The sequence below is a fragment of the Scomber japonicus genome, chromosome 18 (assembly GCF_027409825.1).
Source record: "Scomber japonicus isolate fScoJap1 chromosome 18, fScoJap1.pri, whole genome shotgun sequence".
In the NCBI taxonomy this organism is placed as follows: domain Eukaryota; kingdom Metazoa; phylum Chordata; class Actinopteri; order Scombriformes; family Scombridae; genus Scomber; species Scomber japonicus.
In genome coordinates, this window is record NC_070595.1 from 28,121,909 (window position 1) to 28,134,408 (window position 12,500).

The window sequence follows — 12,500 nt, forward strand, 5'->3', positions numbered from 1 at the left end:
TATCTATCTATCTATCTATCTATTTAATAAAGTATCTATCTATCTATCTTTGCAAACTTTTTATTTAGGAGCTCAAACCATCACACACAGAGAAATGTCTTAACTATATTGCAGCTGTTGTGCATAATTTAACATTTTTCACCATTTTAGGAGCAGTTCTGAAGTCTTCCCTCTGTTCTGGGCGAAAACTACCTTTTATAGGATTCAAGACATCACCATGAGCAGTGTTTCAAAGTGTCTTTAGCATCTTAAATCTGACTCAGCTGTAACCGCCGCTTGTAATTGGGAAAAGTTGATGTTCTTTCGAGTTACTTTCCATCATTTCTGAGGCGTTCACACACTCTCTGTTTTATTTTAATGTAGTTTCATGCTTTACACTCCTCTGCCTCCATCCATTTATCCATGCTGCTGACTGATGGATCCATCCTGTCATTCATCTCGCTTGTCATTTTCCCCCTCTACACATGATTTGCTCTATTTGCTTCCCTTAAAAAAAAAAAAAAATCCTTGGCCTACATGTGGAGTGCAAGTTTTAATCAGATTTTTCTATTCTCTTCAGATGGTTTACAAGAACAAATGTAAGTCACTGAAATATATAAACACAGCTAGTTTCAGTAGTTTCTACTGTAGGTGCAGATATTTTTCCACGATACAGTTCTAGCTCCACTCGACTCGACTCCGAGGTTCCAAGCGAACCATTCATTTTGCACAAATGATGCTGTCCTGCTGATTACTGCCGGTAAGGGGAACCAGATTGTTGGAATAATTGTACATAAGTTATCTCATATTTACCTTTTATATTGCAACTAATCTTTTCTATTAGAATGTACAAGTGTGCTGTATGCTTAAGTTGCTTTTCAAGAAGCCTCCGAAGAGTTCTTCGAAGTGTGAGTGTGACTGGCTTGTGGCCCTGCTGAGCTTCCGACGAAAAACAGGAACCGAACCAAGAGGCAGAGGCAGCTGAAAGCAGACAGGCTAATTTCTGCTACCATGTCTAAGAGAAAGAGGAACCAGCGATATGAAGAGCTGTCTGACGAGATCATATGTTTTAAAGTAGCTGATATATTTTTGTGCATAGATGTTAAGTTTCGATTACGTTGCTGCTGTTTGACCCCCACCCTTTAGAGCAGCAACGACGATGTAAATTAGGGAAAGTCCTGAAGACAATAAAAAGAAAGGGTTCAGTGAGGTATGCTCAGAGCGGAAGGAGATGTGTACTGAGCATATCTCTCCGTGTCTCCTTGCAAGTAAAAACTCTAACCCTGTGTCTCGTCTTCCTTAGTCTGATATTTGAATGTTTTAGGTTGCCTGAACCTGACACAGATTTTTAAAAATGCTCTTTTTTTGTTTTGTTCTGGAGTCACGTTGAACCATTTGTTGGTTCATAAATAAAATAAGTTCTCTTATCTCTGTTTCCATAATCTCTTTTTTACAGTTTTTCGTCTTTTTAAAAAAAAAAAAGTTTTATATTTAACAGAAGAAAACAGGATAAAAAGCAAAGACAGAATTTAAAATGTTGCATTTAGTGCCTTAATTTAATGTTCCTGATAGTTATAATGAATTATCTCCTATTCTTTCATTTAAACCTGACCTATATCGGCCCAGCCTGAGCCGAGGCCGAGTCCTTCAGGGATCCTCTCCGATCAAACACAAGTTCTGCTCTTGTGCCGCTGAATAGATGAGTTGAGTCAGAGCGAGTTGAGACGAGACGGGGCAGCAGGTGCTGAAGAATCCCATTCCACCTGAGAAGCAACTCATCTGTATCCCATAAAAGCAGAAGCAGGTGTGAAATTAAATTATGACTTCAGTGATTTGAAGTACAAGCCTGGGCCTGTTGTGCCGCTCTGGTCTGAAGGTAGACTATGTGGCTGGATTGATTGCTGGAGTTACACCAACATTTGCGTCACTGCGCCTTATTATGTGGCGGGTTAAGAAAGAAATGAATGTGGTGCCGCTGTACAAAAACAGAGTATGTTTCAAAACAGGGGAAGTGAAACCATTTTCTATCATTTCTAACAATAATTTCCTGCTCGGGGAAGAAGTGTTAACCTTTAAATCACCTCAAAAAGACAAAAAGTCAAAATGATTGATGCCTTTCTGATATATTACCCCCTACTGGCCATGACTAGGTACTGCAACATCATGATTTTGCTTGTTGCTGACACATTTTATGTAAAATTGTTAAATCACATGTTTATTTCTGTATTGTTAACAAGTATTAATACTGTTGTCTAAAAGCAATTAAACACAGTGTAAAGTGAATTCAAACATTTTCTTCTAAACACATTAAATAGGTCATAAATGTATTTCTAAAAAAGGTGTAAAAAGCATTTCAACCATTTAGATTTGAATTGTGGAGCTAGGCTTCACAAACTGTGTTTCAAGATTTCTGTGTTCAGGATTTAGTGATTAGCATAAACCCGCCCCTGCTGCTGTAGAGGTATATAAATACATTCAGCACACACTACTACTACTACAGTCTACAGTTAGCCAGTTAGCCAGTTAGCCGCCGAGCTAGCAGCTGAGCTAGCCACCGAGTTAGCCGCCGAGCTAGCAGCAGAAAGCTCTCAGACGTAGCGTCCATGTTTCGGGTTGAGGCGGTGACTTTGATTGACAGGTGACACTTAGTAGGGGGCGGGGCTTCAGCATTTGGGAGCAGAGAAAGAGGCTGATTTTTACACAACTTTGAAGCCTAATTTCATATATTTGGCGATTTGTTTAATCATTCAAATTTGGCAGGGTGGTTAACAACACACTTTTCTGTGGTATGTCAAACTGGGTTTGAAGTGGCTCCATAGACTAATAACAGTGATCATGTTTTCAGTCTCTGGAGAGCAGTTCTGTGTAGTTCAGACGCCACTAACCTAACTTGACTTTGTCCTACATTGATGTTTTCACAAAGAAAGTTTACCAAGTTAGACAATACATATTATATCATCAGACTTGTCCTTTAAAGTTAAAGAGAATGTTTCCTGCAAATAAGGTGGAGAGAAATGCTGGCAGAAAATGTTAATATATAAATATTTATCACTCTCAAAGCCTCACACAATCGGAGCTCTTAAAATGTAAACTTGATGCAGCAGATCTAAATCTTATTTGGCCCATAATAAAGTATGAGTAGGGATCACTGTAGTTTTGTTTTTGCCAAATATAAGCAAAATTAATTTAACTGATTGAATATTATCTGTAATAAATACCAATAGACGAATTCATTTCCTTTGTTGTTGTTGAATGCAGTGTTATCATTAGTTTTTACTAGTTGTTTGATTTATTTTAACAAAAGTAACTAACCTTTAGCACCTTTCCAGATTTACAATATGACATATCAAAACAATGGTAATCTTGGTAATTGATTTCCTAATTGGTGTTGCACCGCCAGCAGTGTAAAACAGATTGGAAAACAAATCAGGAACAAGCATAAAAACATCCTCCAAAGCGTTATGTAGTTGCTGTGTCTTCATTACTTTTATTACTTCTACTTTTACTGTACGGATGATTTATGATGATGTTAATTTAAAATGAAGCAAACGGGAGAAAATATGAGAGGAGCAAGACTGGAGAGACCAGACTTCTCTAACGATCAAGGTCGGCCGATAATGGAGGGGATTAAAGGGTGTGAAGGGTAAATCAGGTGTGAAAAATCTTTATCTAATTTACAGTCGGAGGCGATACGAGGGTTTCTCACACCCTTGTTGACTCTCACACAGAGGCAACTGTCAAAGCAAAGTGTCATATACTCCTATCAATATTTGCTGATGTGTTGAATCCTTTTAAAATCAGTTTTCTGGAGGAGATCAATGATGACTGTGCGCTCTGTGAGGGTGAATTTATCTTTATCATATACTGAGGTTGTGGACTCAATTACGCCTAATGTGTTAATTGACATGCTCGCGGTCGCCTGCACCTACTGAACTGTTTCAGGTGACCTCAAAAATGTAAAGTGATTAAGTAGCTTCACCTGCTGATTTACTTCACAGGGAGAGGAACATGTGAAACGCTCCTCTCAGACTGCGGCCTTCAACAATGCAAAGAGTTTTATATTTTCTATTAGTCCTGTGTTTATATTTTAAAGTTAGCCTCACCATGAACACACCATGGCTGTGTTCGAAACCGCATACTACATACTACATACTTCTATACTACACACTAAAGGAGCAGATACTAAGCAGACCGTTTACAGTGTAGTAAACTACACGATAACCCACAATGCATTTGGTTCCTAACTTGAAACCACCGAGGTGGTGATCTGTGACGTTTGTATTTTGGGGTTTTTTCAGAAGTTGCGTTGCATCTTTTGTGTAGGCGGTACTGCTACTGCAGCCAGGCAGCGTGAGCCTGTGAGCCTGAGCTCAGGGCAAAGGAACACTGAGGTCACAGACAAATCTCATTTCTACACATTTGCAGATCACAGATCTGCCACGGCAGAAGTGTTGCAAAATTCACGTGTAAAAACACAGCCAATCGAGAGCTCCTGCCTGAGTTGTAAGTGATGACAGACATTTACAGATCTATGTACGCATTTACAGATCGGTTTACACATTTACAGATCTATGTACATTTACAGATCTGTGTTCACATTCACAGATCTTTGCATGCACTTGCAGATTTGTCTTCACTTGCAAATCTGAATACAGACACAGATTTTTTTTCCACACAGGTCGGAATACACACACACAGATCTGAATACACACACACAGATCATATTACACACACACAGATCTGAATACACACACACAGATCTGAATACGCACACACAGATCTGAATACACACACATAGATCATATTACACACACACAGATCTGAATACGCACACACAGATTGAGATACGCATTTGCAAATAATATTGCAACAGTAATAGCTCCATAAACACCAAGCATATATTAATGATCAAATATCAAAATCCGAATAGCGTCAGAAAGTCAACCCACTCTCCACATTTCCATTGTTACCGCTCTGATACTTCATGGTACACAAACAGATAGCATCTCATATGAAAGCTAAGACCCTGGCGAGTTCAACAGTACCACTATTATTACCCTCCGACACAAACTCAGTGAACCAGCAGCCAAACAAAACAAAGGTAAACAACCACTTATTTACAGCGACTAACAGATATTCTGTCTTACCTTTGAAGTTTTGTGATGAAAAGTTGTACTTGAGAGCAACAAACGCTGGTTTTAGTGAGTCCAACATGGCCGTGTCTGTTTACAATCAATAAAACTTCAACCCAACATTTTTTGGGAGAAGGCTTTCTGTCGGACGATGCAACGAAGTTCGTTTCGTGTACGATCCATTTGCTTCCTTATAGTTAGCCAATCATGTGTCTGGCACACATTTCGATACTGCCCCTAAAATCTATTGGCTCTAACGGTTAAAACGAGGTGTCAATCATCCCAATCGACCAATCCCTGCCGAGATATTAGCCTGCGTATCTTCCGGAGCGAAATCCGGTGATAGACACCACCCGCTTTCTGCCCATTGCGGGTGGAGTGAGACACCGTTGGAAACCTCGGACTATTGGCTAAAAGGTTATCAACTTCATTTCACCGAATCGGTCACATGTCCTCATTGGCTTTGGAGACATGTACTGCCTAATCCTAAACACCGATTGGCTTGTGTGTGGTGTCGTCAGAAGCAGGAGAGGCTCACGGTCGTAAACATCTAGTCACGTGAACTCTGAGATGGACGTTAGGTCAGGAAATGACGTAAACGGACCGTATATGGCTTGTTATTTGTGTTATTACGTTACGTGTTGGACTAAATACATGTTGACATATTGAGGAAAGTATTCCGGTTTTATGGAAACGGATTTCATATTTCACAAGAATGGATACTTGGCGAGCTGTACAGAAAGTCCTGAGTCATAAGATGATCGTTGTGGATAAAGAGAAGACTTTGAAGGTATGTAGCATTATAGCTTTTCTCACTTAGCTGAGTGGCTAGCCGAGCTAATCGCTAATACCATTACGGCTGTGAGCAACCATATAAGTCGTGAATGGTCTTGAATGAATCAGGATAATCTAAGCTTTCTAACAATGTACGGCATGAATATACATGTTTAAGGGTTGGTGTTTAAAACATTCAGAAGAACGTGTCGCTACCTCCTAACATCCGTCCCGTCCCGTGGGTGGAACAGCGTGTTTTAAGAGGTTAACATAAAACTCCAACATTATAACAGCGTCCATATGATAGGAAATCTTAAAAAGCATCACATGTCCTTTTTAAGAGTAGTTGCAGTCAGATCATGTCCATGCAAATACAGCTACTGAATCCCATGTGTAGGTCTATGTATATACATATGTATGAAACTCTCATCAGCTGCTTTTTTATAAAGCTCATTAAAGTCATGTTGACCCACTCAAATCCATCCACAGCTTCTGTTTCTGAGGGTTTCACAGCAGGTAACAACACCATTACTTTAACATTTGTTTGTGTAACTCTGGTTCAGTTTAATGTCGTCCAGCCAGGCTGAGCACATCCTTGCAGAAACCCCCAAGTTACACTGATACATATATTAATATGTTTAAAATCTGTTGTGACAAGAATAAGAAATATTCCATGAGAAACATATCTGTAATTTGGAGGAATTTTTGGCATAAGATAATGGTTTAAGATAATGAAAAACGCTGGCAACGGCCTTCAGAAACTCATTTTGGTGGGACTGTGATACGGATGGCTGCCGGAGACAGATAGACAGACAGAGAGAGTCCCATTAGATTAGGAGAGGGAGGCATGAAGAGGAGGTTCAGCAGAGGGTATAATGAGTTGCAGGTCAGCACACAGCCACAGGACTGCTTCTTTACCGAGGGGAAATCAGGAAAAAAGTCAGGATGAGCTGCGGTGTTGGCTGCAAACACACACACACACACACACACACACACACACACACACACACACACACATGTTGATTATAGTTATGGTGTATCCACAGGCCAACAGACAGACAGATGGACTGATATTCATGCACACACACTCACACATCTCCTCTGCAGCTTACAGAAGTCAGCGACTGGTCACAGAGAGGATTAACAAGCCGTCTGACTGCCGTCCACTCGGGTTCTCTCTCTTTTTTTTTTTCTAATCTCATTTTCTTTAAAAACATTCAGGTTCACCATCTGTTTCTGTCTGTAAACACCTCTCACTACCTTCCCTTCCCACGAAGCTGCATTAGCAAACTTTTACAGAGAGAGAGAGAGAGAGAGAGAGAGAGAGAGAGAGATTCAAATTGACCGTTTGTTTTGACTGTTCCTTCTTTCCTTTCCTTCCTTCTTTCCTCCCCCCTACCTTCCTTCATTCCTCTGTCCTTCTTTCCTTCCTTCCTCTTTTCCTGTCTCCCTCCCTCCTTCCTTCTTTCCTCCCTCCCTACCTCCTACCTTCCTTCCTTCCTTCCTTCCTTCTTTCCTCCATCTATCCTCCTTTCCTTCCTCTCTTCCTCCCTCCTTTCCTTCCTTCCTCCCAGGAGACGTACAAATGATAAAGGATAGTGAGTAAGAAAGAGCCGAAGTACAAATTCTCAATATCTGTCCTTCTTCTCTCCTTCTCTCTTTCCTCCCTTCCTTCTTTCCTTTCTTTCTTTTTTTTAACCCTAACTCCACAAGATGCAAACAGACACAAAGTCCTGACGTATATCTGCGTTATTAAAGTAGCGTTATCATTCATCTGGAGTTGTGTTTGTGTCCACTTGATGAACATAAGTACAGTATTCACTCTCTTTGAGCTCTGTTTTTGTTCAGTTCTCTCTCTATCACAATAAAATAAAAAAGCATACAAAAAGAAAGAATAACTTAAAGTAAAGAAACAATATCTAAGAAAGCTCAGGGTTGATACTATGAGCAGAATCAGATAAAATGCATATACAAGATTTTTCATATTACAGCAGAGCAGTACACCAACATTAAAAAACATTTGGCTTGTGCTGCAGCTTTTTGGGGCTTTAAGCAGCAGCCTCATACTGTCAATATAAGCCACTGTGAGCCTCTGCATGCTGAGGTGGATATATATATATATATCTATATATATATGTATATATAAATATATTCTGCCCCTATATATAAATGTTCTCCACCAAACTGGTCACTTTCTCTGCTGGTGTTTGCTGCTCTTTATGAAAGCCTGATGAGGTCATGATTCTTAAGGCCTGAGAGTTATATGACTTTTCCTGAAGTGACCCAGAATGTATGGTAAATTAGTAGATTTGGTGTAGCTGGTACACAACATCAGTGAGGTTCATTTGGTGTGGGCAATAATTGTAAAGGAAAACTTTAATTAGATGAGAATATTAACAGTATGTGAGGGTTAACCCTTTATTGGGTAAATAATTATATTTGGTAACTTCTGTAAATATCCCAAAATATCCTTCCTTCCTTCCTTCCTTTCCTTCCTCCCTGCCTTCTTTCTTCCTTTCCTCTTTTCCTTTCTCCCTCCCTCGTTCCTTATTTCCTCCGTCCTTCCTTCCTTCCATCTGTCCTTCCTCTCTCCCTTCCTTCTTTCCTTCCTCCATCCCCTTTCTTCTTCCTTTCCTTCCTTCCATCTGTTCTTCCTCCCTCCCTCCTTCTCTCCTCCCTTCCTTCTTTCCTTCCTCCATCCCCCTTTCTTCTTCCTTTCCTTCCTTCCATCTGTTCTTCCTCCCTCTCTCCTTCTCTCCTCCCTTCCTTCTTTCCTTCCTCCACCCCCTTTCTTCTTCCTTCCCTCCTTCCTTCTTTCTTCCCTTCCTCCCTCCCTCCTTCTCTCTTTCTTTCCTCCCCCCTACCTTCCTTCCTTCTTTCCTCCGTCTTTCCGTCCTTTCCTTCCTCCATCCTTCCTTCCTTCCTCCCTTCCTTTCAATGAGTGTCCTATAAAGGGTTAAATGAACATGAACACATTATTCTGCATGGGCCTAAAATCACGCCTGATCATCATTTTTTATCATCATCATTTCATGTTTAACCCTCCTGTTGTCCTCAAGTCAAGGAAGGAAGGAAGGGAGGGAGGGAGGAAGGGAGGAAGGGAAGGGAAAGGAAAGGAAAGGAAAGGAAAGAAGGAAGGAAAGGAGGGAGAAAGGGAGGAAGGAAGAAGGGAGGAAAGGAAAGAAGGACGGAAGAAAGGTAGGAAAGAAGGACAGAGGAAAGAAAGAGAGAAGGAGGGAGGGAGGAAAGAAGGAAGGGAGGAAGGAATAAGGAAGGAAAGGAGGGAAGGAAGGAAAGGAGGAAGGAAGGAAAGGAGGGAAGGAAGGAAAGGAGGGAGAAAGGGAGGAAGGAAGAAGGGAGGAAAGGAAAGAAGGACGGAAGAAAGGTAGGAAAGAAGGACAGAGGAAAGAAAGAGAGAAGGAGGGAGGAAGGAAAGAAGGAAGGGAGGAAGGAATAAGGAAGGAAAGGAGGGAAGGAAGGAAAGGAGGAAGGAAGGAAAGGAGGGAAGGAAGGAAAGGAGGGAGAAAGGGAGGAAGGAAGAAGGGAGGAAAGGAAAGAAGGACGGAAGAAAGGTAGGAAAGAAGGACAGAGGAAAGAAAGAGAGAAGGAGGGAGGAAGGAAAGAAGGAAGGGAGGAAGGAATAAGGAAGGAAAGGAGGGAAGGAAGGAAAGGAGGAAGGGAGGAAAGGAAATAAGGAAGGAAAGGAGGGAGAAAGGGAGGAAGGAAGAAGGGAGGAAGTGGGTCAGGATCTGTTTCCTATATTATGTTGGCTATAACATAATGTATATTTTCTAATACTGTGATTCAGATTCAGGAACTTTACAGTCAGCCGTGACAGAAAACCGTCTTAGATGTGCCTCAGCATTCAAAACTCAGGCTTACACATCCTCCTAAAAACAGAATACAATATAAAGCATAAATAACTTACAGCAGAATATAATACATGATATGAGTACATACAAGGTGTGCATGGGAAAATACACTGTTGCTTCATTTTTGATTCAAAATGCTGTGGCAGTAGGAATGAAGGAGTTTCGGTGTGTGTTTGTTTGTTTGCTTGATGCTTGATGGGAGTAACATGTTTAAGAATTGCAGGTTTGTGTTGTTCTGGTAGAAGTGTCCTGGTACTCATAGTCAGTGTTGGGTGTAACGCACTACTGTAATCACATTATATTTACTTGTAACCAGAGGGGAGAGAGTACACAGCTTCCTTACTTGAGTAAAAGTACAGATTGCTAAATTTTACTCAAGTACAAGTAAAAGTACTACGGCCAGATGTCTACTTAAGTAAAAGTACTGAAGTATTTGTTTTTAAAAGTACTTGAGTATCAAGAGTACAAGAGTACATGTTCTAAATATTGCATTACTACTGCCACAGTGCTTACATTTATGTATAGAAATGTCCTACTGTAGATGGAGTTATGACAAATGTTAATGTTAATACCTTGGAGAAGAGAGAAGGAAGGAAAGGAGGGAGTAAGGAAGGAAGGAAGGAAAGGAGAGAGGGAGAATGTAAAAGGAATTGAAAGTAAAATCAAGTCATTTTCATCCCGGGCCGAGATGGACCTGCTGCGTCTTCTTCCATTGTTTCCTCCATGGTTTCCTTCCTTCCTTCCTCCTTTCCTTCCACTCCTCCTTCTCTCCTTACTTTCCTCCATGGTTTCGTCTCTCATCTAACCTGACCATGGAGTTGTTGAAGTTTCTGTACTTTGTTTTTACTATAGTGGGGGTTGGGGGGGGGTGGGGGTTAATTGTATGTTTTAATGTTTCTGTTTTATGTAAAGCACATTGAGTTGCCATTGTGTATGAAATGCGCTATATAAATAAAACTGCCTTGCCTTACAGTCATAGACAAATTACAGTTACTAAACAAATATGGCGTTACTTGCGTTGCATTAGTTCTTCAATTATTATGTATAAAATCAGCAGATAAAAAAAAAATCAAAGAAGCTTTTCATGCACGTTTGCTTGACCTCTGACGCTAACACAAGGCTAGTAACGAGACACTGACGGACCCACAGTGATGCCCAGGCTCAGTGCCGAAGTTTGTGCGTTGCTCGTTAATCTCCATCTCTCAAAGACACAAAACTCAGCAAAGTACCGATAATAGCAAACGGACTGTAAAATATAATATGTAATATAATAGATAGAACAGACAGCCATCAGACAGGAAAACTATCTGGACCGGTGGTACGTCAGGATGGACGCGCCATCCAGTGGACATGTGGAGAGTCTCTTCCGCTTGGTCAGTCTTGTGCTGACTCCGAGGAGAAACAGATTGTCTATATATCATTTTGAGGCAGCTATTATTTGTACAACATAGTGTTATGATGGTCAAGACTCATATTATTTGCTGATATATTATTTTTACACAACATCGCCAGCGTTGCTAAGGAGTGACGCACTAGTAATGTACCAAGTAATTGATTACTATCCTCAGGCAGTAATTAAGTAAAGTACTTCTTTTTGAAAGGAACAAGTAATGTGTAATACACAGGCGGGGAGCTCCGGTCCTCTGAAATGAGGCCAACCAGGAAGTAACTTAGAGCTGCATTCTATCAAAAGGCCACCAGGGGGCGACCGTCTCTATACAAGTCAATGGAGAATTCACCAACTTCTCACTTGATTTCTAACCTCAGTAAACGTTTTCAAAATGTGTTTATGGTCTCAATCGCTAGTTTAAAGCCTTCTTCAATGCAGTATGATGTTCATTTGGGACATTTTGGCCTCCCTGATTTTATATGTGACGATAAAGCAGGGTATGCATTAGGGCGTGGCTACGTCCTGATTGACAGGTTGATTGACCAATGTCCTCGAGATCCAGCCCTCGCAACCATAGCAACCTCCTCGCTCCGCCCATGGCCCCGCCTCATGCCCATATAAGTAGAATCTGTGTTTTTATTTTTTCCAGCATGCACCTGAAATTTTCAAGATGGCGCTGCCTAGATTGGAAACTATTGGCTTCCGAGCAGCAGTCCACAAACCAATGGGTGACGTCACGGATGTTACGTCCATTTCTTTTATACAGTCTATGGTAATACAGTAATACAGTACATTTTTTGAGTAACGACCCCAACACTGCTCATAGTGCACTGAATTTTCCATACGTCTCAGTGTGAACACACTCATACCCTCAAAATATTAAGTGTAACTACAGAAGTACGAGATTTGAGACACAGCACACACTTCAGTGACATTTCTGCAGGTGAACCAAGGCTCTAAAGTTCTGCTGCCTTGTTGAAGACTTGAGTGATTTCGGAGAATAAGAAACTGTTCCCGACGTGTTGTTGAATCCACAGTGCAGCTGCTCCGTCACGTTAATCCCGCGGCGACACCGAAGGTCCAGAGCAGCAGCGCTGATTGTTAAAACGCCGGCATAGACACGCCACACACCACTGTCAGCAATCCATCCTCAGGGAATTTGCATAAAATGTCATTTATGGGCCAAAGTAAACAACTTACCTCTCTCCTCAGACCGCTCCCCCTCCGTGCACCCATCCACACACTTAATTGGAAAAACACAACCAGGAGGAATCTGCTGAGCGTGGAATTGATTTGCAGGTTATTTTCACTGGAAACTGCTGCTCATTATTTTCTTGGAGAAGTGTGTCAGTG